This window comes from Callithrix jacchus, chromosome 4 (assembly GCF_049354715.1).
Source record: "Callithrix jacchus isolate 240 chromosome 4, calJac240_pri, whole genome shotgun sequence".
NCBI lineage: Eukaryota > Metazoa > Chordata > Mammalia > Primates > Cebidae > Callithrix > Callithrix jacchus.
The window spans coordinates 145742120-145766035 of record NC_133505.1 but is presented as its reverse complement, the minus strand read 5'-3'; the positions used below and the strand labels follow the sequence as shown (position 1 = coordinate 145766035).

General features: G+C 37.5%; 1 protein-coding gene across 34 annotated transcripts in view; it reads left to right on the top strand.

The window, feature by feature from the left end:
* Nucleotides 1-23916, top strand: part of REPS1 (RALBP1 associated Eps domain containing 1) — a 77563-nt gene that overhangs the window by 5308 nt on the left and 48339 nt on the right. The window contains exon 1 of one of the 34 annotated variants that reach the window (XR_013534575.1): nucleotides 17050-17161. The exons of the other annotated variants lie outside the window; for them this stretch is intronic. The gene's annotated coding sequence lies outside the window, so the exon portion shown is untranslated. Of the gene's footprint in view, nucleotides 1-17049; nucleotides 17162-23916 lie in introns of those variants that run through there. 34 annotated transcript variants of the gene reach the window in all.

Sequence of the window (23916 nt, the reverse complement as noted above, 5' to 3'; positions counted from 1 at the left end):
ATTACAACTGTCAGATTTTAAGGTGTGTTCCATTACGCTTGCTTTGGAATAGCAGAGGAAAATCTCTTCCGAGTCTGTTTTTGAAGACAGAATGTCAACAGACAAAGTGAAGAAGTGGATGCTTTGTAAAATTTTCTCCATGCCACATAAGAACAAGACTAGGGGGAGAAAAATCTGGCTCCTAGGATTTAATCACGAGGAATTTTGCTATCTGCTGAGCAAGAAAATATTCAGTATTGTGGCTTAATAGTCAGCTCTTCGTGAGGCAGTTTGTTTTATTTTTTGAAGATTAGGAAAGATATACTCTTTACCACACGGATCAGAATGTTTTCTTAGCTTTCACCGAACAGATATTTCTGTTTTGGGAAATCTCTGAACACTTCATACAGACTTTGAATGCATAATAGGTTAATAAAAAAGTTCTAGTACTAACTGTTCTTTCATTTAGGTTTGTAAGCAATGTACCCTATTAATGAAGCTGAAAATCTTTAAATCATTTGTGTTGAGCAATATCTTGGTAGAATATTTGAATAACACACATAAATTTAATGAGGAAAAGCAACTACAGTGAAACAAAGCATTTTGTTTTTCTCTCAAAACTTGTTTAAATCAATTACAAGATCTGGCATTAGTGTTAAGTTTAAAAATAGGAAAGCAGGACTCATTTGTGTGTTGAAAGCTATAAACTTAATTAATCTCAGGTTTGTTATTCTAGAGTAGTGGTTTTTATTGTGATTTCTGAGTCACTAAAATAATTGTAATGAACTACAGAAATAATCTTGCATTAATCACTTATCTATACACAGTTGAAAAAGATACTGTTCGTGAAAGAAGTCACAGTTAATGTCTTTCTGTAGTGTCCTATTTATTTACTTATAAAATTTCTGTCTTCTTGAGTTTCTTATGCTAGTTTTAGTCATTTTGTTTATTTGATTAATCAATAGCCCAGAGTTAGAGTTTTAGTGTATTGGGAATTCATGCCAAACATTTGATGGCGTGACACGAGAGCACGAGAAGCTGGTATGAAGAGCACTAACTGTGGGAGGCAAGTTTCAGTCCTGGCGTTCGCTAACTTTGTGACCCTGAACAAATCACAGAATGTCTGATTTTGCTATGGGATTGGGTTTTCATGATTTCTGACTCAAACGAGAGTATCTTTTTGTAGGAGTAGCTAATCTATTCCAGCCACAACCCTTAAAAAGTAGCACAGTCTTGTGGTTAATAGCTCCACTATCTTGACACTGGAACTGGAGTATTTTACATTCTTTGAGGAGCCTAAAGAAGAGATATATACAAGAGGAAACTGATGAAAAGGTCATAAATCCATGGGTGCTTAGTTCTTCAAGGCCATGAGAATTTGGGATGGGCGATAAGACTTGTCATTTCTGATGTTTTCTCTTATATATGTTTTATTTTCTGTAACCTTTTCTGTTATAGATGCATCTTCACTCATCTTTTCCCTCTGTGTAAGAGATTTTTCTAATGGAAGTTAAACCATATACCACATTTCATTGAGATTTGATAAATTCTAAGACTAAGGCTTTTTAAAATTAAAAATACATTTCTTCTTCATTTTGTTTCAAGAATTAGCCATGTGTTGAATTTGGGGTCTGTCTCATTAAATAATGAAGAATTTATTAGTCTGTCTCTTTTGGGTTGTTGATTCTTTTGAGATTCTGGTGCACATACTGGACATCTGCTAAGAAAACATAATTCCACAGAATTTTGCACTTAATTTGTGGTCTCTAGCCTTCCCCTGATTGAGTCAAGCCTATCTTATGGACTTCTGCATTAGTTCAGTTTTAAGGAAGAGCATGCTGACCTGTGAAATTCTAAACATTTCTCTGTCTTAAATTAGTTTTAAATACTTTCAACAAAGACTTCCTTGTGGCTGTTCTTTGTATTGGGGATATATACAGTGGTGAAGGATCAAGACATCTTCTCTGACTTGTGCCAGTGTCAGAAAGAACTGGCCAGGTATGGTGGCCCACACTCGTAGTCTCAGCTACTCGAGAAACAGGAGGATCACTTGAGCCTGGGAAATCAAGGCTGCAGTGAGACATAGTAGTGCCACTACACTCTAGCCTGGGCAACAGAGTGAGTCTCCAAAAAGGAAAGAGAAAGAAAAAGAACTGTGTACAATAATAGAGAATTATTGGGTGAGGAGATAGTGGGGACCTAGAGGAGGCCTGGATGGGGGTTGGGGAGGAATAAGATGTTTCATATAGAGAGAACTGGGAAGGACCTGAGGCTCTGAAGAGCGCATTGTGTTTAAGGAACTGAAAAATGGACAAGAGGGGAGAATGGCAGGGACTGCATAAGGCAGGCCCTTGTACTCAGTGCTAAGGAATTTGGATTTTAGTGGAAATATACTAAAATTTTTTATTTGAGGATGTAGTATCACCTGAATTATATTTTTAAAGATCACCCTGAATGATATATCAGCAAAAAGAATACTGGGAGCAAGTAGAAGCAGATAGGCCAGTGGGTATACAGCACTCAAGGCAGGAGACAGCAGTGGATTAGATTAACAAGGTGGCAGTAGGATTGAGAGCAGTGGACGTACCTGAGAATGTTTTGAGGTGGTAGAAATAGGAAGGCATAGTAATGGGTCGGATATGGAACGTAAGGGAGGGGAAAGAACTCAAGGATGTTGCTGAAAGTTGCCACTATTGGATGGTTGGTAGAGGAATGAATTTTGGGGATATTGTTTCGGTGGGAGGGGTAAGGGTGAATTCAGGAATTTTTTCACCTTTTGTCTGTCTTAGTTCTCAGAAGCCTGTGAGATTGTCAGGTAGGCCTGTTAGAGAGATCTGTAAGTCTTGAGGGATTCAGATACTTGGCTTAGAGATGTCATTTTGAAGATTATCACTATATTAGTGATATTTAAGGTAATGAAAATAAATGAAATAATTGAAGAAGAGATTATAAAGATGAAAGATTGGCTAGAGTTGGAATCCTTAGGAATGCTGAGCATTTCTTAAGTTGGTTAAACTGGAAGGCCTCTTGGAAGAAGGCTAAGAAGCCAACAGCCAGAGTAGTACAAATTGGGAATGTGTAATGTACAGTATTATGTTGTAGATGCCAAATAATGCAAGTATTTCAAGGCGGGGGTAGTCAACTGTATTGAGTTTCACTGAGTGGCTGAGAAGATGTGGGCAGGAATGTGGCCATTGGATTTGGCAGCCTGGAGTTTATTAGTAACTTCAGTGAGCCAGTTTCATGGCCTAGTGTAGATGGATGCCAGATTTGAGTGGTTTTAGGGATAAATGGTGGCTGAGGAATGAGAGATAGGGTATACAGATAGCTTGTAAAGAAGTTTGCCTATGAAGGGGAATAGTACAGTGTGGAAGCTACAGGTGTATGGGAATATAAAGAAAATATTTTCGTTTCTTTTTGAGTGTGAGACATTCTGCAAAATGATTTTAGTTGTTAGGATTGCTAAGATAAGGAAGGGAGATAAGAAGTCCTTGAGAAAGCAGGAATGGTCAGGATCCTGACTGCACAGAGTCCTTTGATTGAACAGTTTTAACAATAGGGAATAAAGAACATGGTTACAGAGGCAAGTAGGAATATAGATTTAGTGGGCAGAATATAGATTTAGTGGGAGGATGTTCTGGGCTAATGGCTTTTATTTTTCCCTACAAATTGAGGCAAGATTAACAGTTTAGTAGTGATGTAAAAATCTTAATATGAAAGTAAGAAAAAATACATTCAACGTTAGCTTCAAAGAGGCTTAACATACTTAGGAATAAACTTAAGATTCACCAAGATTTTTATGTTAAAAACTACAAAACAGGGCTGGGCACAGTGACTTATGCCTGTAATCCTAGCACTTTGTGAGGTCGAGGCAGGCAGATCACTTGAGCCCAGGAGTTTGAGACCAGTCTGGGCAATATAGGGAGACCCCTGCCTGTAAAAAAAAAAAAAAAGAAATAAATTAGCTGTGTGTGGTGGTGTGCCCCTGTGGTCCCAGCTACTTGGGAGGCTGAGGCAGGAAGATGGCCTAAGCCTGGGAGACAGAGGTTAGAGAGACCTGACATTGCACCAATGGACTCCAGCCTGGGCAGCACAGTGAGACCATGTCTCAAAAAAAAAAAAAGAAAGAAAAGAAAGAAGTAATTGGACTTTATTAAACATTTAAAAAACTTTTACACTTCAGAGGATACTTAAGAAAGTGTGAAAAGAAAAGCCACAGACTGGGGAGAAATATTTTCATATTATTAATGTGGTAAAGGTCTTTAGAATACATTTTAAAAATCTTACACTTACTTAAAAAGGGAAAAAAAATTAAGAATAGGCAAAAGCTCATTCTTAGTCTTAAGCCGTTAAATAGGTATTTCACCAAATACAGTAATAAGAATGACCAATAAGCTATATGAAAGATGTCAACATCATTAGTTATTAGGGAAATGCAAATTAAATCACAGTGATACACTATCACACACTGATCAGAATGGCTATATTTTAAAAGACTGACAATACCTAGTATTTACATTGTTGAGAAACTGGAACGCTTAGGCACTTCTCTCGGGAATGTAAATGGCACAGCCACTATGGAAAGCAGTTTGGCTTTTTCTTAAAAAGTTAGGGGCCGGGCGCGGTGGCTCACGCCTGTAATCCTAGCACTTTGGGAGGCTGAGGCGGGTGGATCACGAGGTCAAGAGATCGAGACCACCCTGGTCAACATGGTGAAACCCCGTCTCTATTAAAAATACAAAAATTAGCTGGGCATGGTGGTGCACACCTGTAATCCCAGCTACTCAGGAGGCTGAGGCAGGAGAATTGCCTGAACCCAGGAGGCGGAGGTTGCGGTGAGCTGAGATCGCGCCATTGCACTCCAGCCTGGGCAACAAGAGTGAAACTCCGTCTCAAAAAAAAAAAAAAAAAAAAGTTAGGGCGAGGTGGCTCACGCCTGTAATACCAGCTCTTTGGGAGGCTGAGGTGGGTGGATCACGAGGTCAGGAGTTTGAGACCAGCCTGGCCCAAATGGTGAAACCTCGTCTCTACTAAAAAGACAAAAAAAAAAAAAAAATTACAAAAAGTTAAGCATAAATTTGGTATTTCCACTTTTAGGAATCTGCCCAAGAGAAATGAAAATACGTGTACAAATAAAGAATGGTATGTATATGTCTGTTAGTGTTATTCGTAATAGTCAAAAACTGAAAGGCAATTCAAATATCCATCAAATGGTATTTGAATATATAAAATATGGAATACTGTCCTGCAATAAAAAGGAACAAATTAGTGATAAATGTTGGAACAAACATCAATGTCAAAAACATGGCTCTGGGCAACATAGCAAGACCCCATCTCATAAAATTAATTAATAAAATTAGCTGAGTGTGATGGCACCTGCATACAGTTCCAGCTACTCTTGGAATGCCGAGGAAAGAGGATAGCTTAAGCCCAGGTGTTTGAGGCGGCAGTGAGCTGGGCTCATGCCACTGCACTCCAGCCTGTGTGACAGAGCAAGACCTTATCTGTAATAACAACATGCTAACAGTCAAACCAAATACAAAAGAGTATGTATTGTGTGGTTACATTTATATGGACTATAGACACAGCAGATTAGTGGATGCCTGAGGCCAAAGCAAGAGAAACGGGTCTGGAGGAAAATGCTTGGGTCTTAGAAAAAATTCTGAAATTAGATTGTAGTGATAGTGCTCTATACACTCTATAATTTTCTTAAAAGTCAATGAATTGTACATGTACCATGGTTGAATTTTATGGTGTATAAATTATACCTCAGAGCTACAAATTAAAAATTATAAAATAGTCATCTTGGAGAATGTAAAGGTTGAGAGTGGTACAGAATGGACTGTGTACTGCTTATACAGTTTAATTACAAAACTTCAACATAATGTAATCTGGCATATGATAAGGGACTTAAGTTTTGAAAGATGATATAATGATAGATTTTTATGTGTAGAGGAGATTCCTAGATCTCGTTTTCCAGGATTCATTAGAACTGACTATTAGAACTGACTATATTTACATGAAGAATCAGGCTAACGTTTATTCACTGTTCTGTGTGAAGGGGGCTGCTCTGCATACTTTATATCTGTTAACTTATTTTACAAGTACATTATTTGTTGACCTTAGAAGGGGCTAAAAATAATATGATTTAGAATGAAGACCAGTTTCCATCTACTGACCTTGGGTGGTATGCTGAATTTATGTACACTTAACTCAGATATCTTAATTAACATTATGGGAAATTAAAGAAATATAATACCTTAGAAAATAATGCGAGTTTGAAGTGGTCTTGCCTGACAAATAATAATTTTAACGAAATAGCATTTTCAATCTACAGGACTATTTTGGGTTGCTTTGTCCACTGGAATAATCACTGTCACTATCATAAATCTTTTTGTGGGCTATTCTCATGTTACTTAAAGGGACTGATTTGCTGTCTTTGTATTTTGAAATAGCTGTAGTCAATCTGGGTTTGCCTAAGTAGCTAGATGTTGGGACAGTCTTTACAATTATAATAGCATGTTCCTTTGGAGAAAAAAAAAAGGTTGTATAGAGTGATTATTGCTGCTTTTTGCCCATGGGTTATATATAATGTGATATGTGGAAATAGAAATAGCTATATCCTTGAAACAAGAAATCATTGTCTAGAAACTTAAGAGTATACTAGTTTTTCTTGGTATCTCATTTGTGACTAGAAGGATCAGAGGTTTGTCTTCAGAGTGTTTATTGATATTGTATATTATTAACAGCTGATTTAGAATAATACATATTTTTTCTAAAGCACTTTATTATATTTCATAGAGAAGTAATTACAACACCCTAGTAATTTTCTGTGTCAGCAAGTATTGAGTTTAGTCAAAATAGCATAGATAGAATATGACAGTTCCAGATTTTGAATCTCCAGTTGCTGCATATTAATTTCTCACCGTTTGCATGTACTTAACCTCTCTTGAGTTCCGCAGCTGTAAACTGAAGCTAGTATCATTTCTGAAGTAGTTTTTTTTTTTTTTTTTTTTTTTTTTTGAGACAGAGTCTTGCTCTGTTTCCTAGGCTGGAGTGCAATAGCGCAATCTCGGCTCACTGCAATCTCCACTTCCCGGGTTCTAGCGATTCTCCTCACTCAGCCTTCCAAGTAGCTGGGATTACAGGCACCTGCCACTGCACCCTGCTAATTTTTATATTTTTTAGTAGAGACAGCGTTTCACCATGTTGGCCAGGCTGGTCTCGAACTCCTGACCTCAGGCAGTCCACCCACCTCAGCCATTTCTGAAGTTTTAATAATACCAAACTGATAGTGCCTGGTTTTTAGAAGGTGATCAAATAAGTTTCCCTCACACAAGCTCTGCTGTATATGAGAAAACTCAGAATTCGTAGAATCTTGGCTTTAGTACTAGAGAAAATTATCTGTTGTTCTTCAAACCTAGCTTTATACCTTTTTGTTGTTCTTTTTGTGTGAACTTGATAATGCTTTCCCAACTGTTTGATTCTGTCCGTAAGCCTTTTCTTTTGTCCTGTTACTGGATAATTAATTTGGGGGTTTGCTCTCTTAAAGTGAGTTTACCGCTAGAGGACTCAAAGAATGATTCTGAGGTTTTGAGCCTGCAGAATGGTGATGCCATTAACATGGAAATAAAGAAGCAGAGGGCAGGGTGGGGGGTTTGGGGAGAAGATAATGTGGTGGATTTTGGATGTGCCATATGATGCCATGTTCATTCCTTCTGGGCAGCAGAGTTAGGTGGGCATTTGAAAGTTTGAGAGTAGCAGCTGTGTGGCTTTAGAAGCATTTGCAGACTTGGTGGTACCTGAATGAGGCCATTCACTAAAAATGAGGAGTGCAAGCTTAACATTTTTTTTTTTTTAATTGAGAGGGGGTCTTACTCTGTCACCCAGGCTGGAGTGCAGTGGCATGGCATGATTATGGCTCACTGCAGCCTCGACCTCCCAGGCTCAAGGGATACTCCCACCTCAGCTTCCCAAGTAGCTAGGACTATAGGCACATGCCACCATGCCCAGCTAATTTCTGTATTTTTTAGCTGTTAAACTCCTGGACTCAAGTGAGGATTACAGGTGTGAACCACCACGTCCAGCTTTAACTTCTTTATATTTGAAATGTCCTTTCAGAGTTAATACTAAATTAACTCTAAAATTGTCCCAGAGATTTAGGTTTCTGTTTTCACTTCAGACCTCAGGAGTTTTCTGAAACTTTTCTTGAAACTGTTAGGAAGGACTTGTGGGTGTGGAAATACAATATCTCTTCACCTGAAATTAGGCCAGCCTCTAAAGACTTGAATCTTGCATGTTAAACCCAAAGGCACCTTACATTTTAAACCCAAAACACATTTGCACATTTAATGTAAGAGGTTTTAGCTATTTGTAGATGCAACCCCTAAACACCTGGACACATAGTAATTGTATGTAGCTGAAGAGTGAGCCTAGGAACTGAAGAATCTAGCCTACCTCTTGACATCAGCATCTCATTGCAGCTTCGTGATTTGCATTTAACACAGGATCTCATTTAATCCTGGTAATGAGTGTGCCAGGTATTGTTATCTCTATTTCATTAATAGGAAAATGTATATTCTTATGATACTCAAGAATTAATAGATTCTTGACGGGTTATAGACAGATTCCTTGAGATTTAGTTATCCTGTGGCATTGCTGTACCATTTGTTCAGGGGATGGTCCCATTGAATTCCTGTTCTCCATATAGTCAGAATTTGTTTTCAATTTACTGTCCTCTAATTACACCTTTAATTAATTCAACAAACACCATTAAACACCTGCTGTGCCACAGGGTATGCATGAAGGGCACTGGATATTCAGAGATGAGTGAAGACATGGTTCCTGTCCTACTGGAAAACCGAATCTCCTAAGCTCCAAGAATCTAGCGGGGGTCACTGTACCTGCTGGTTCATGACTGTGTTCCTGGCACACTGTCAGTAGTGAATATTTGTTGAATGATTGAACATGGTTTATCTTTTTTCTCCCAAAAATATGTTTGCTTATCTCTAACCTTAATATACATTGCCAGCCAATTCAAATGATAGTTATAATTAATGCTGATGTAGTGCCTACTGTATCAGCATTGTTTGTGGCTGATACAGTGGATACAGTTTATTATTCCTATTTTTAAAATGATACAAGATAAGTAACTTTTCTAAGATTACATAGCTAGAAAGTGGTAGAGCTGGGACTTAAGTAGTCCTGCTTTTAACTACTATACTCTTTCATGGAGGCTTAAGAGTGAAAGTCAGATTACTTTCTGAGAAGCTTGTGTATTACACCTTCAAAAACGTTTATATTCAGACTTTGACCGATTCCCAGTAGAATTTTGTTTTACAGTCTCTACATTATTGCTCAGGTTTTATTAAACTTACTGTATTTTATTCTTGGGATCCAGAGCTAATCCTTCCTATGATGAATTCTTTTCTATATTAAGATATTTACAGACTAATTTATTTTACAGTCCTTTGGTTTCCTTTCTAATTTTTATCACAGGCTTACTTATCTAAATCTGAATCATCAAGTTATATCTCTAGAATGTTGTATCATCTTTCATGGAATTAGAAAGGTCTTTGAAATAATTTTTAAACTTTCACATAAAATACCTTGTGTTTTTTTGTTTTTTAGTTTGACATCTTACTTGAACTTTTTTCTGATCATCCCAACCAGATAACCCCTCCTGTAGTCTTCCAACAGTGTTCTGTATGTTTGCACTTCTATACAATCTGTACTTTGTTATTCTTCCTGTGTATGTGTTTCCTTTGACAGGTGGCAAACAACTTGAGGGCAAGTTTTAACTTGGCCTTGTTTGTTTCCCTGATTAGCACTTTGTTCATGTTAGGTACTCACTCAAAACCTATTAAACTGGTTAGTTGGTGGTTTAGGACATCATTCCTCATCAGTACATTGATGGATCCTAGCCTAGCCTCTTCATTTTATCATTACCAGTTAAAAAATTCCAAATGATAAATTAATGAGTTTTTTTGAATAGTAGAGAAACTCTGAGACCGGATTGCCTAGTGCTTTAAATTAGACTGAATATTCTCGTTAATACTTTTAAAGTTGGTCAGGTGACATTAGTCAAATACATTGACCATGCATGCTATATATAATATATATTATATAAAATAACTTTTTTTTTGAGATGGAGTTTTGCTCTTGTTGCCCAGGCTGGAGTGCAGCGGCATGATCTCGGCTCATCGCAGGCTCACGGCAACCTTGCCTCCCTGGTTCAAGCTATTCTCCTACCTCAGCCTACGGAGTAGCTGGGATTACAGACATGGACCACTATGCCTGGCTAATTTTCTGTTTTTAATAGAGACAGGGTTTCTCCATGTTGGTCAGGCTGGTCTCAAACTCTCAACATCAGGTGATCCGCCTGTGTCGACCTCCGAAGGGGCTGAGTTACAGGCATGAGCCACCATGCCCGGCTGCATGCTAATAACTCTAAGGAATTGGTAGATCAAGGCTGTTCTCTTTTTTATTTTATTTAATTTTTTTTTAGTGGTATCATGGACTTTAGTAGTAAACTCATGAGTTTCTCTGCCATGCAGAGGCATAATTTTCCATTGTTGAACTTGACAGTGAGCAAGTAGTGGTAGAAAGACATCTTATTTAAATAAGAAAACAGGTCAGTGGAGTTTCTCATTTAATTTAGTTAACGCTGGTGATACAGAGAGCATTTCAAATCTGAGTGGTCATACCTAACCAGCCTTAAAAGCTTCTCCAACCCACACATGTCACTGGCTTGTTGCTGATTCTTCTCCTAATAGGGACTTTGTGTTGCATCCCAGCAAATCTGTTTTTCTGTTTCTCACACAGCTTACTTGTTCTTTATCTGTTCTTTTTCATCATGTTAATTCCTTCATCTGCAGGATTCTCTCCTTACTTCCATGCTTATTCCTCCCCCCTTTTCAAAACATGGCTTAATTGACTTTTGCAGGTTTTGGAAATTCATTTGAACAACTTCACTCTCACTGAGATTGATTTCCTTCCTGCCTATCCTTTTATATATGATTTGCACCATATTGATTTTTGCTCATTTATGCTATTGCTTGGCACGTTTATGCCATTGCTTGGCTGCTTCTCTAGTATATCTATATCCCAGCAATATTATAAGCGAATTGTGAATAAAACTCAGATTTCTTTCTTTTCACTACATACAGAACAGCAAAAACACATAATAGATGTTTAGAAAACATAGGCAACTTTTTAGGGCAAGCTGTTTGCTTAGCCCTGCTTCGCTGTGCATTCATAGATGTGATTGGGATGATGACTTAAGGCAGTTCTGGGCTCCTCACTCAGGGAAGTGAAAAGTGGGGGTAGTGAAGCTTGAAGCCTTGGATGTTCCACTGCCTAGCATTATGAGTACTCTCTCCCCACCTCAATCAACATTCTGGGCATGAGAAGAGAAGGAGGTGGTAAGAACAGGAACAATAGCACAGAATTCTCTGAGCTCTGACTTTGCTGTTCTGCTGACAAGACATTGCTGCTTTCCCCTTCCTCCCTTTCAGGATCTTTTTCCCTTATCTACCCCACTTTTTAAATATATAGCAGAGTAATTGTAAGAAAATTTTTAAAAACTGGGAATTTATTGGCAACTAAAAAAAAATAAATTATAGTAGAATCTGGATGCCTTGGCCCTATAGCATATGCTTTTTTTTTTTTTTTTTTTTTTTTTTTTCATAAAATTTAACAAAGCACAACTTCTGCAGAGTTCCAGTATGCCTGGCTGCAAGTGGAGGCCCACAGTCAATTTAGAGATGAGGGTGCTGGGTTGGCACTCACAGGATTTCACACATTCCCTAGCACAGGCACTGAGACATGCCACATCAGAATTACAGATGGTACTACTTGTCATTATCTCATAGGAATAGTAGAAACTGCAGTTCTTAAACCTTTGAAAGCTAATGGCCCACTGTATTCTCTGCCTTCATTCAGAACACCGAAGATTTAATGGCTGGCAGAAGGGAGCTTATGGTTAGATTTTCTGTTTACCATCCACAATTTAGAACCCTGAGAGAGAGAAATCTTTTACTTCCCTAAGTACATTTCCCTCTAAGATTTGATTCTGGAGTGGATCCAAACTTAGTGTTTCTCACTAGCACCTAACAAATGGCAAAAAGGGAATGTCATAGTTAGTAAATGTATTGCATCATGGTTTTTCCTTTTTGCTTCTGGTGTTACTCATTTGACCTTGCACACCCATCTAGCTGCCTTCCTATTTTCTTTTTCCTTTTACTGCCAAATAACAAATGATCTGATTTCTTCTCTACTGCCTGTACCCTGGCCTATTCTCTTTAAGCACTAGTAATCTAACTTTTATTTTTATTTGCTTATTTATTTTTTGAGATAGGGTCTTGCTCTGTCATGCAAGCTGGAGTGCAGTGGCACACGATCTTGGCTCACTGCAGCTCTATCCCCTGGGCTCAAGTGATCCTCCCACTTCAGCCTCCTGAGTAGCTGGGACTACAGGTGTGTACCACCATACCCAGCCTTCTTTTGGTATTTTTATTAGAGACAGGGTTTCGCCGTGTTGGCCAGGCTGGCCTCGCACTCCTCCGCTTAAAAGCAATCTGCCTGCCTTGGCCTCCCAAATTACTGGGATTTTAGGTGTGAACCACTGTGCTTGGTGTAATTTAACTTTTATATCCCCCACCTTTTTTTAAAAAAAAGATATTCTTAAAGTTCATTTTAATTCTAATCACCAAATCCAGTGACCTTTTCTTAGGTCTTACTCTGTTATATCACTTTCCTTGCAATTGGCAATGAATCACTTCTTGGTGGATATTGTCTCTTCTTGTTCATCATGGTGCTGAAATATTGTCTTTAAAAGCCTGATTGTCTTCCTACTGTCTTGTTTGGAGTTCACTTTGACTCATCCTTTCCATTTATCCAACTTACAAAGTTTTCCAGTTTCTCTTTGAAAGGTCTTAGCCAATCATTCTTTTTTGTTCTTAGTGTTACTCTTATCCCAGCTCTGAATGCCTTGTTGATAAACTACTATAGTAGCCTCCTAAATCTTAACAAGCTTTTCTGTAATTGCTAAAGAGTAGATTAGTGAATTAAAAATTATATGATACTCTTTAGTAATGTTCACTGAAAATGAATGTGGCATTTACAGCCTTCACCATCTAGCTCCAGCGTACCACTTAGCCACCACTATAGTCCTTGCATTGCCCAGTTGACACCCTGAATTGGATGGCCTCTTTTGCTTTAACTGATCAAAAACCTGCCCATTCTTTAAGGTCTAGAGATTAGGTACTTATTAAAAAAAAAAATCCTAACCCACAGTAACCTGTCTCTTTAATTCTTATAGTGGCCAAGTGCTAATTATATAGCACCTACAATTGGCCAGGCATCGAGCTATTTGACATATATTTAACTTTACATTTAGAGATAGGTGTTATTTCAGTTTTTCAACTGAGAAACCTGGCGCTCCAGAGAGGCTACATGTACAACATGAGTTAGAATTAAAATTCAGTTTTATGTAATGGCAAAACTTATGGTCAGATTCCCAACTATTTTGATGCTTAAAATTACAGCCTTGCTGGGTACAGTGGCCCATGCCTGTAATTCCAGCACTTTGGGAAGCTGAGGCAGGAGGATCACTTGAGCCCAGGAATTTGAGACCAGTCTCAGCAACATAGACTCCTCTCTCTACCAAAAAAAAAAAAAATTGGCTGGGTACAGTGGCCCATGCCTGCTAGCTCCTCAGGAGGCTAAGGCAGGAAGATTGCTTGAACCCAGGAGGTTGAGGATGCAGTGAGCCAAGATCATGCCCACTGCACTCCAGCCTGGAAAACAGATCTGGGAGAGAGTGAGACCCATCTCAAAAAAAAAAAAAAAATTACAGCTTTATATCATAGATTGTGTGTTTTTTGCAGCTAGAACAGAAAGTTCTTGAGAAAAAGAGTTGTGTGTTAAAATTTTGTTTTGGTCCCAGGGCCAGGTATATATTTTCAACATTGTATAATAGTACTTAAGAGGAGAAGATTTTGATGAGATGGTTTTATAATCCTACTAAGTATATTAACCAGTCTGCCCCTCAGTGTTAGCACATTCTGTACAATATTGAGAATACATGAAAGACTGCAGATATGGCTATGTACTTAAATCAAGGAGAGGCAGTAGAGCAGCCTTATGTTTTGTTCCCCAAGTGTGAGATATGTACCCAACAAGACGTGAATGCACATAGGGAAGAAGCTGTGCTCTTTTTTGTTTTTTTTCACATATGATTATTTATGGAAAAAGTTTCAGCTTGGAGCTAGTAGATTTTTTTTTTAAACACTGTTCTCATATTATTTGCTCTCTTCTTTTAATAACAGACAGGTAGGCTGTGAGTGGCTGTAAGCACATATAGCAGACAGTAGTATTTGGCTGAAATTACAGTTTTGTTTTCATTGAATATATTATTTTTTTATCTCTATTTCAAGTGAAGTAGAATTTTCCATTTATACATCATACAAAGTTTCTTTTAGAATAAGTGTATTAATCTAAAGCATCTCATTTAAAGAAAAAATACTAAATACATAATGGTGCAAGTGGTTCAAGAACATGACAGAATTTGTGGAAGTAGTACCAGACTGTGCTAGTATTGTATACTGGACTGCCAAGCAGTTTCACTTGAGTGCCCTTTGAATAGCAATAAAAATTACTAATTTTGTTAAAACTTGACCCTAAGCATACATCTTTTTAATACTTTGTGTCATAAAATGCTAAGTGTGCATAAAACACTTTGGTTCCATAATGCCTATCTTGAGAGGTACTTATATTATTGTTTGTGTTGAGAGCTAAAGTAACCACTTTTTTCATGAACATCATTTTTCTTGAAAGAATAGCTGACTTAGGTATTGGGCAGATAGTTTCTTGATATGAAGGAAGTGGGCCTGCAATTGAAGGTAAACAGCTGATGCTCTTTGTTGCTAATGATAAAATTCAAGCTTTCCAATGAAAATTATAATTTTAAAGAACAAGTATCTGCTACCATGTACAGATACTTCCCAATACTTAATGACTTTTCTGGTGAGATCAGTGGTGATATTAAGAAATGTGATATTTAAAATATTTTATAAGCAAAATATGTCACATTTAGAAACGTTTTTTAATGTGGTTTCAGATTTTATATTGAAGCTAACCTTTAAGTAACTGCCACTTGTTGAATTTTGATGTAGTATTAAAGAATAATTATCAAAATGACCTAAAAAGCTGTCTAAAGACTCCTTTTCCAGCATAAATCTGTGTGAAGTGTGAGTTTTCCTCTATATTTTAAACGAGCAGCATATCACAATAAATTGAATACAAAGGCAGATAAGAGAACCTTAACTAAGCTAGACATTAATTAAGGAAATTAGCATATTTGTGAAATAATACATTCTTCTTAGTTGATTTTCTTTTAATTTTTGGAAAACAGTTGTTTGTATAAAACTATGTTATATGTGATAGGATTATTTCACATGAATTTATGGATACGTTTTTTATTTCCCATTTTAAATCTCATATGGTAATATTAATAAATATAACACAAAAACAAAAACTTAAAGGGGTTCTCAGTAGTTTTTTAAAGCATGTATAAGGGATCCTGCAGCCAGAAGTACTAAGAATCACTGCTCTAGAGCCTACAACATTGAATTCCAAAGTGTTTTTTTTTTTTTTAGACGGAGTTTCGTTCGTTACCCAGGCTGGAGTGCAATGGCGCGATCTCGGCTCACTGCAACCTCCGCCTCCTGGGTTCAGGCAATTCTCCTGCCTCAGCCTCCTGAGTAGCTGGGATTATAGGCACGTGCCACCATGCCCAGCTAATTTTTTGTATTTTTAGTAGAGACGGGGTTTCACCATGTTGACCCCGATGGTCTCGATCTCTTGACCTCGTGATCCACCCGCCGCGGTCTCCCAAAGTGCTGGGATTACAGGCTTGAGCCACCGCGCCCGGCCCCCCAGAGTGTTTTATGTAGAGCATCTGATACATGGACCACTGGCTCCAAAGCATTTTTGTAGGTATTAAACCACAAGGAGGTTTGTTTCTAGATGGTAGGATATTTTTTTTTTATTACCTCTTATGGGCTAAAAATACATTCTGAACTCTCCAGAGAGGCTGTTATATACCTCAACTTACTTGACTGCAGAACCTTTAACTGAACTGGTGGTGTTCAGAATTCATTTTGAAACTACTACTCCATAAGCAAGCCATGGTTGAAGTTCTGTGTAGCTACGTCTTGGAGGCATGTGGGAACAGGGAGTCTTCAGACTACCCTGGCATTGAACCCTAACTCTGCCACTCACTAGCCTCAGTTTTCTTTCCTATGAACTGGGAATAATGCTAGCCGGCATTAGAGGATTGTTCTGAGCATTAAGTAGAATAACAAGTATAAACACTCCTAATGATAGGTTCTTGCTATAATTGTTTTCTCCTTTATTGTAGATGTGAATCTTCATTACAACAATTCCCATGTTACTTAAGCTAGTGAGTCAGAATCATGGGGCCTAGTCTAACAAGTTAGAACAATAGAAGTTATAGTGACTGGCTAGCCAGTGTTGTACATTTATAGGTAGGTCAAACTAGCCTTTGAAGCCTCCAAACAATGTAGCATGCCCACTGACCCAGTTCCATTTACACTGAAGAATTTTTACAAAAATGAAAGCAGTGAAATCAGCTTCTCATTTTTAATCTGTTAATAACTGAATAGGGAAGATCCTAATTTTGATTACATTTTATATTAAAGTCATTTATAAAATTTCATTTTGGCGACGATATACAGCTTATCTCAGTAATATGTATAGTTCCAATGCATTCATCATTGTGTCTTTTGAGGTTTTTTGTTTGGTGATTCAGCTCATGGATTCAGGTGCATACATGTAATTGGGTGTCTACTTGACTTTGGTCTTTTCTCACCTGGAATAAGAAGTAACTTCCTTGTACCTTTATTGTTCTTAGCATTCCCTAAAGCCTCATTATGAGCGTAGGACTAGAGAGCCTCCCTATGCACTTAACTACTCTTGCTGTCACTATGTGCTAGGCACTGTGGAAAATAAAAACATGCTTCAGGACTTTCTGAGGGTACTCCCCCTGAGGAAGCCGACGTTATCCTGGCAGAAAGACCAGGTACAGCATGTCACGTTTGGAAAAAGAAAGGCATACATTTGAATTACAACTGCCCTCCATTGGGCCCTCTGGCCATAGGTGAGTTACTTTTCTCTTTTTCCCTCTGTAAAATGATAATACCAATTCTACTCCATTATTTTTAAGAATTAGATGGGAATACCTTGAGTGTTTAGCATTGTGTATGCTCGATGAATGTTGACCTCCCCCAATAATTGTATATTTGGAAGTAAACATAGATGCTTATGTAATTTGCTCCTTGGAGAGTTCTTTGGGTCTTTATAAAAGAACTATTCTTGTTTTATAGTATTAAAAACTTATTTCTGTTTCTAAGCCTATGGCGTACAAGGCAAAAGGGCAACAACTAGAGACTGCTGATAGAGCAAAAAATGATAGTTTGGCAACAAGAAAAAAGTCACAGATTATTACAAAGAACAAAAGAAAAACTCTGTTAATAATGTTATTTAATTATGTGAAAGAGAAACATTCTGCTTTTTTTAAAGGCCCTGAATACATAATTGCGGTATAGATCAGTGTACTAATATGTTTCCAAAATTTGCATTGTCAAAAATATATATGCTTTTATTCTCACTGGTAAGTGGGAGTTTAACCCTGAGAACACTGGACACAGGGAGGGGAACAGTACATACCAGGGCCCGTTGGGGATTCCGGGGTGAGGGGAGGGAACTTAGAGGACGGGTCAACAGGGGCAGCAAGCCACCATGGCACACATATAACCTATGTGACAAACCTGCATGTTCTGCACGTGTATCCTGGAACTTAAAGTAAAAATGGTTTTCATAAAAATAATTTCTGCTCATGGTTTTAAAAAAATCAAACAGGTCACAAGAACTTACAATAAAAAGTAGCAATGTCCTCTACCGTCCCCTTTCCTGTATTACTTAATGTTGTTTCTGGCAAAAAGCACTTCAAAGTTATTAAACTCTTTCTTCAGTAATTACTTCCATATCTCTTAAAACCTCAAGTTATCTAGGTTATAGACATTATCCAAATATAAACAATAAATGAAGATTTCATTCAAGTTACTTCTCTGTATTCCCTCAAATTTCATGTCAGTTTCTGTGTTCGGAAACTTTCCTTACTTCTCATCCTGTTAACACTTTTCTAAGTTGAGAATGTGACCCAATGCATTTTCCTTTCACCTTTCTTATATTTCGCCCTCTTGGTTTCTTAGCAGTACTTTCACATATTTAATATTAATAACATTTATAATCTGTAACCATAATTAATTGTGTAATATGTTTTGACTTCAGGTTGAATCTAAAAGTTGAAAATGAACCAATAAAATTCATGTGCTGACTATGTAAATATTTTCACAGCAGAGCCAAGTATTCAGTATTGTACTATGATTACAGCTTTTCCTCTGGGGTTTCTTAACGGACTTTCCTTCTTTCCTCAGTGTTTGCCTTAATAGTCGTTGAGTTCTTTCTTTTTCATGAAAGATTCCTCCTGGAGACTTCTGGCATTGTCCTTTGATCTGGACTAGCTGCTCTGTAGACCGTTGCATAGCTGACATACTGCAACTTTATTCCTTTGCTTTCTTGGCGTGTCTCTACTTTTTCCTGGATGCTCCATCTTCACATTTTGCTGAATGACATCCTTCAATATTTTTCCAAGAACAGGTTCATAGGAGATAAACTTTTAAAAATTTCTGGCTGGTTGTAAGTGTCCTTTCTTTCCATGATCTTGATGATAGTTTGGATATAGAATTCTAGGTTGAAAACTATTTTTTCTTTGAACATTCTGGATATTGCTTTATTGTTTTCTAATATTCAGTGTTATTACTAAGTCTGTTGAAATTCCTTTCTCTCACTGCTATTCTGGATCCTTTTAGGATCTTTGTTTTCTCCTTGCTGTTCTGAAGTTCACAGTAATGTGTTTAGGAATTTTTTTCCCATTGGGTTGAACACTCAATGGAGCTTTACAATCTGAAAATGTGTCCTTTAGCCTTGGGCAAAACCTCTTACTTTAATTATTTACTCGTCTGTTCTCTCTGTATTCTTTGTAGACCTTATTTTAATTAAAATTTGGTCCTTCTAGATGACTTTTTTTTGTATTTTTTCTAATTTACCTTTAATCTTCCTACTTCTGGAGACGTTTTTCTCATTTTTATCGTTTAATACTTCTATCGAGCTTTGTATATTTCAAGATATCTTGTTCTCTGATTGTTCTTTTAATGTATATCTCATTCTCCTTTTACGAATGGAGTATTTTCTAAAATCTTAATACACGCTAGAGTATTAAGGTTCTTTCCGTGTGTGTGTGTGTTTTCTGTTTGAAAATTTGGCAGTCCATTTTAACTTTATAGGCTTTCCCTAGGTGCTTATTGATCTTTGGTAAGCTGTTCATATTTAAAGATGAGGCAATAGAAAAACTGACTTAAGTTCTGTGTACTTGGGTGTAGCTTATCTTTTTTCGATGGGTTGGGAAATAGCTTCTTAAAAGGCAGTCTTTAGGTGGGCTGCGTGGGTGCTGATTCTTAATTGGGATTGATAAATTTTGGAAAGACTTAACAGGGGCAACAGCAGGTGTCTATACCAGCTGTCCTAGTTTTTCTCTAGTATTTCATTCTTTTAGATACCTTTCCCAGTGCTCGTTTGTTTGTTTGCTTTTGTTTGGAGGGTAGGGTCTGGTTGTTAGTATCTGTGAGCAGCAGCAGAGATGCGGATCTTCATTCTCTGTCCCAGTTCCATCCCTAATCATAACTAGCATTTCTGGGTGAGTCTGGATTTTGTTGGGCATATTGGTTTTTCTCCATGAGTATTCTTGGCACTCATTTCTTCCACCTTACTTCATTAGTCATTATTCTGTTTTCTAATTGCAAGAGTTTATTGAAATTTTCTGTCAGCTGATTTCCCCTTTATTGTTGTGGGTTATTCCCTTACTGTCATTTTAATGAGAGTCCTGAAAGGAGAGCAAGTAAAATCCTCGGCTCAAAGTGTCATCTTAAATCAGAGGTTGCAAATACTTAGGAAGACATGAGAGCATCCTATTATTTTAGAAGGCTTTCCATCAGAAATTATAACACTCATCTTAGTGCTTACAGGCATTAACTCTTGGCTCTCAATAAAATGTGGTTTTCAAGAATGACATAGTCTTTGAAGTTTCTGACTATATAAAGTTCACTATGATCAGGGAAGTAAATGGAAAGTAATAATATTTCTGGACCAGATACTTGTTGAAGTGTTTTATTGAATACAGTTTTCATTGAATGCTCACAGCAACTGAATGAGATAATGTATTATATTTTTTTCCTCAGTTAACATATGAGGAAACTGAGGCACAATAAAGTTGAGTTCTTGCTCAAGTGCTATATGAATGGCATAAACCATGATTTTTATCTGTGTTGATCTGTACAGGTATTATATGAACTACAGTCTATCTTTTTTCCTAGAAGTTACTGGCTTTTTGGTAAATATTGTGGAATGAAACATTTAGAAAAGAAGTCAGTACTGACTTCTCTAGGCTGATATTCCTTGGTAAAGCCAGTAAAGTTAAGGAAAACATTAACTTCCCTCTCTTCTCAGACCATGATTTAAGATATAATTGTCACTCATAGTTTTTAGTACCTCACTGTTATTTACTTACATACACACACACACACACACACAAACACACACCTAAAAAAAAAAAATGACAGGGTTTCATTCTGTTGCCCAGACTGAGCTCCTGGGCTCAAGTGATATGCCCACCTCAGCTTCCCCAGTAGCTAGCACTACAGATATGCCATCACACCCAACACACACACACACACACACACACACACACACACACACACACACACACAGGTATGTGTGTATATGTATGCCTGTGTGTGTATGTATTGTAGAAACAAGGTCTCACCACATTGCCCTGGCTGATCTTGAAATGGTGGCCACAAGCAATCCTCCTGCCTCAGCCTCTCAAAATATTAGGATTACAGGTGTGAGCCATCATACCTGGTGGGCTATATTATATATTTAAAGCATATTCCATTTCTAGAGATTTGTTCTATAGTTGTACAAGTGTACAAAGACGTGCACAAAAATGTTTATGATATTATTTGTAATAGAACACTGGAAAAAACCATCAGTAGGGGATTGGTTAATTTGTGATAGACACATCCGTCTACACTACAAAATGTTTTATTTAAAAAATGAGATGTATGTGTGTTAGAAACAAATTTTCAGTGCTACAAAAGAAATAGCACTTGAACATAAATCTTTTCAGCAAGGCGAATTTACTTCTATAGAAGAGTGTATCTTGTGGATGGAGCAGTGGTGAGAGTACCATGGACAAAGGAAAGCAGAGGTTTGTATTCCCAATGAAGTGGGTTTCCACTACTGTGTCTTATTTCCATTGGCTGGAACTGGACCACACAATGGCTAATTTGAAGGGTGCAGGGTGGGGGTTATACTGGCAGGAAGGACAGTTTTGGAGGGAGGAACTGTCGCAGCAGGAGGGGTGATTTGCAGAGTGAGTGGAATGTGGGTCCTATAGATGCAGACTGGAGGGGAAGTTGCTTACTGAGATGAGGGGCAGGGAGACACAGAGTAAGAAATTCTGGCCTTGAAAGCAGGAAACAAAGAATGGGGAAACTCAAACAAGCTAAACCTTTGAAGAACTTCTTACTATATTTAACAATGTGGATATGGAAAGATCTTTGAGTAATATATGAAAAAATCATGTACAATGACCCTACTTGTGTAAGATTTATGTATTATGTGTGCTTGCGTGTTTGTATACATGTAGAAAAAATTAGAATATATGAAAGGAAGTGTTAAGTTTACCAGTGTGGTAGCTTTATTAAAAGTTGCTTTCAGATTTATATTGCATAGCTAATAGGATACCTTGGGATTAAAAAGTTAACCTGTCTATGTAATAACCTTTTTAGAATTTTATTTAAAAGAATTGTTCAGTCCGGGCGCGGTGGCTCACACCTGTAATCCCAGCACTTTGGGAGGCCGAGACGGGTGGATCACGAGGTCAAGAGATCGAGACCATCCTGGTCAACATGGTGAAACCCCGTCTCTACTAAAAATACAAAAACTTAGCTGGGCATAGTGGCACGTGCCTGTAATCCCAGCTACTCAGGAGGCTGAGGCAGGGAATTGCCTGAACCCAGGAGGCGGAGGTTGCGGTGAGCCGAGATCGCGCCATTGCACTCCAGTCTGGGTAACAAGAGCGAAACTCTGTCTCAAAAAAAAAAAAAAAAAAGAATTGGTCAATAATTGTACATATTCTGGGATGCATAGTGATGTTTCGAATATGTAATGTGAGCTTGTCCAGCCTGCAGCCCAATACAAATTTGTAAACTTTTTTAAAACATCATGAGATGTTTTTAAATCTCATCAGCTGTTATTATCTTTAGTGTATTTTATATGTGGCCCAAGACAGTTCTTCTTCCAGTGTGGCCCAGAGAAGCCAAAAGATTGAACACCCCTAATGATAATCTATAGTGATAAAATCAGGGTAATTAGCATATCCATCATCTCAAACATTTATCATTTCTTTGTGTTAGGAACATTCAATATCCTCCTTCTAGCTATGTGAAACTATATATTATTAACTGTCATCATCCTAGAGTGGTAGACCTTATTCCTCCCTTCGGTCTACCCTTCCTAGCCTCTGGTATACTCTGTTTTCCTTTTTACTTCTATGAGATCAACTTTTTTTTTTAAACTTCCATATATGAGTTTAACTTTCTGTTACTGGCTTTTATTTCACCTAACATAATGTCCTCCAGTTCCATCCATGTTGCTATGAATGACAGTATTTCATTCTTTTTTATGGCTGAATAGTATTCCATGGTGTGTATTATATAGCACATTTTCTTTGTCCATTCATCTATTGTTGGACACCTGGGTTAATTTCATATCTTGGCTCTTGTGAATAGTGCCACAGTAAACATGGGCGTGCGGTGCCTCTCTGACATAATGATTTCCTTTCCTTTGGATAAATTCTCAGTAGTAGGATTGCTGGAGCATACGGTAGTTCTTTTCATAGCTTTTTGAGGGACCTCATAGTGTTCTTCAACTAGTTTGCATTCCCACCAACAGAATGAGTTCCCTTTTTTCTGCATCCTTGCCAGCATTTGTTTTTGTTTTGTTTTGTTTTGTTTTGATAATAGCCAACCTACTTGGGGTGAGATGGTATCTTATTGTGGTTTTGATTTGCATTTCCCTGATGATTAGTAGTGGTGAGCATTTTTTCATGTATTTGTTGACTGTGTGTCTGACTTCCTTTGAGAAATGTCTTTTGAGATCATTTGCCCATTTTTAAATCAGATTTTTTTTTTTTTTGCTTTTGAGATATTTCAGCTTCTTATATATTTTAGGTATTAATCTCCTGTTGGATGGTTAGTGTTCAGATACTTTCTCCCTTTCTATAGTTTGTCTTTTACTCTGTTGATTGCATTCTTTGCTATGCAGAAGTTTGATACAATCCCATTTGTTTATTTTTGCTTTTGTTGCCTCTGCTTTTGAGATCTTTTTTATAAAATATTTGCCCACACTGATGTACTGAAGCATTTCCTATATGTTTTCTTCTAGTAGTTTTATTATTTTGGATTATATTTAGGTATTTGTCCATTTTGAGTTGATTTTTATATAGGGTGAGAGGTAGGCATCTAATTTCATTCATATAATATATAATTCATATGGATATCCAGTTTTCCCAGCACTGTTTATTGAAGAGGCTGTCCTTTCCTCAATGAGTGTTCCGGGTACCTTTGTCAAAAATCACTTGGCTGTAGGCTGAGGGCAGTGGCTCATGCCTCTAAACCCAGCACTTCAGGAGGTTTAGGCAGGCTAACTTGGTGAAACTCCATCTCTACT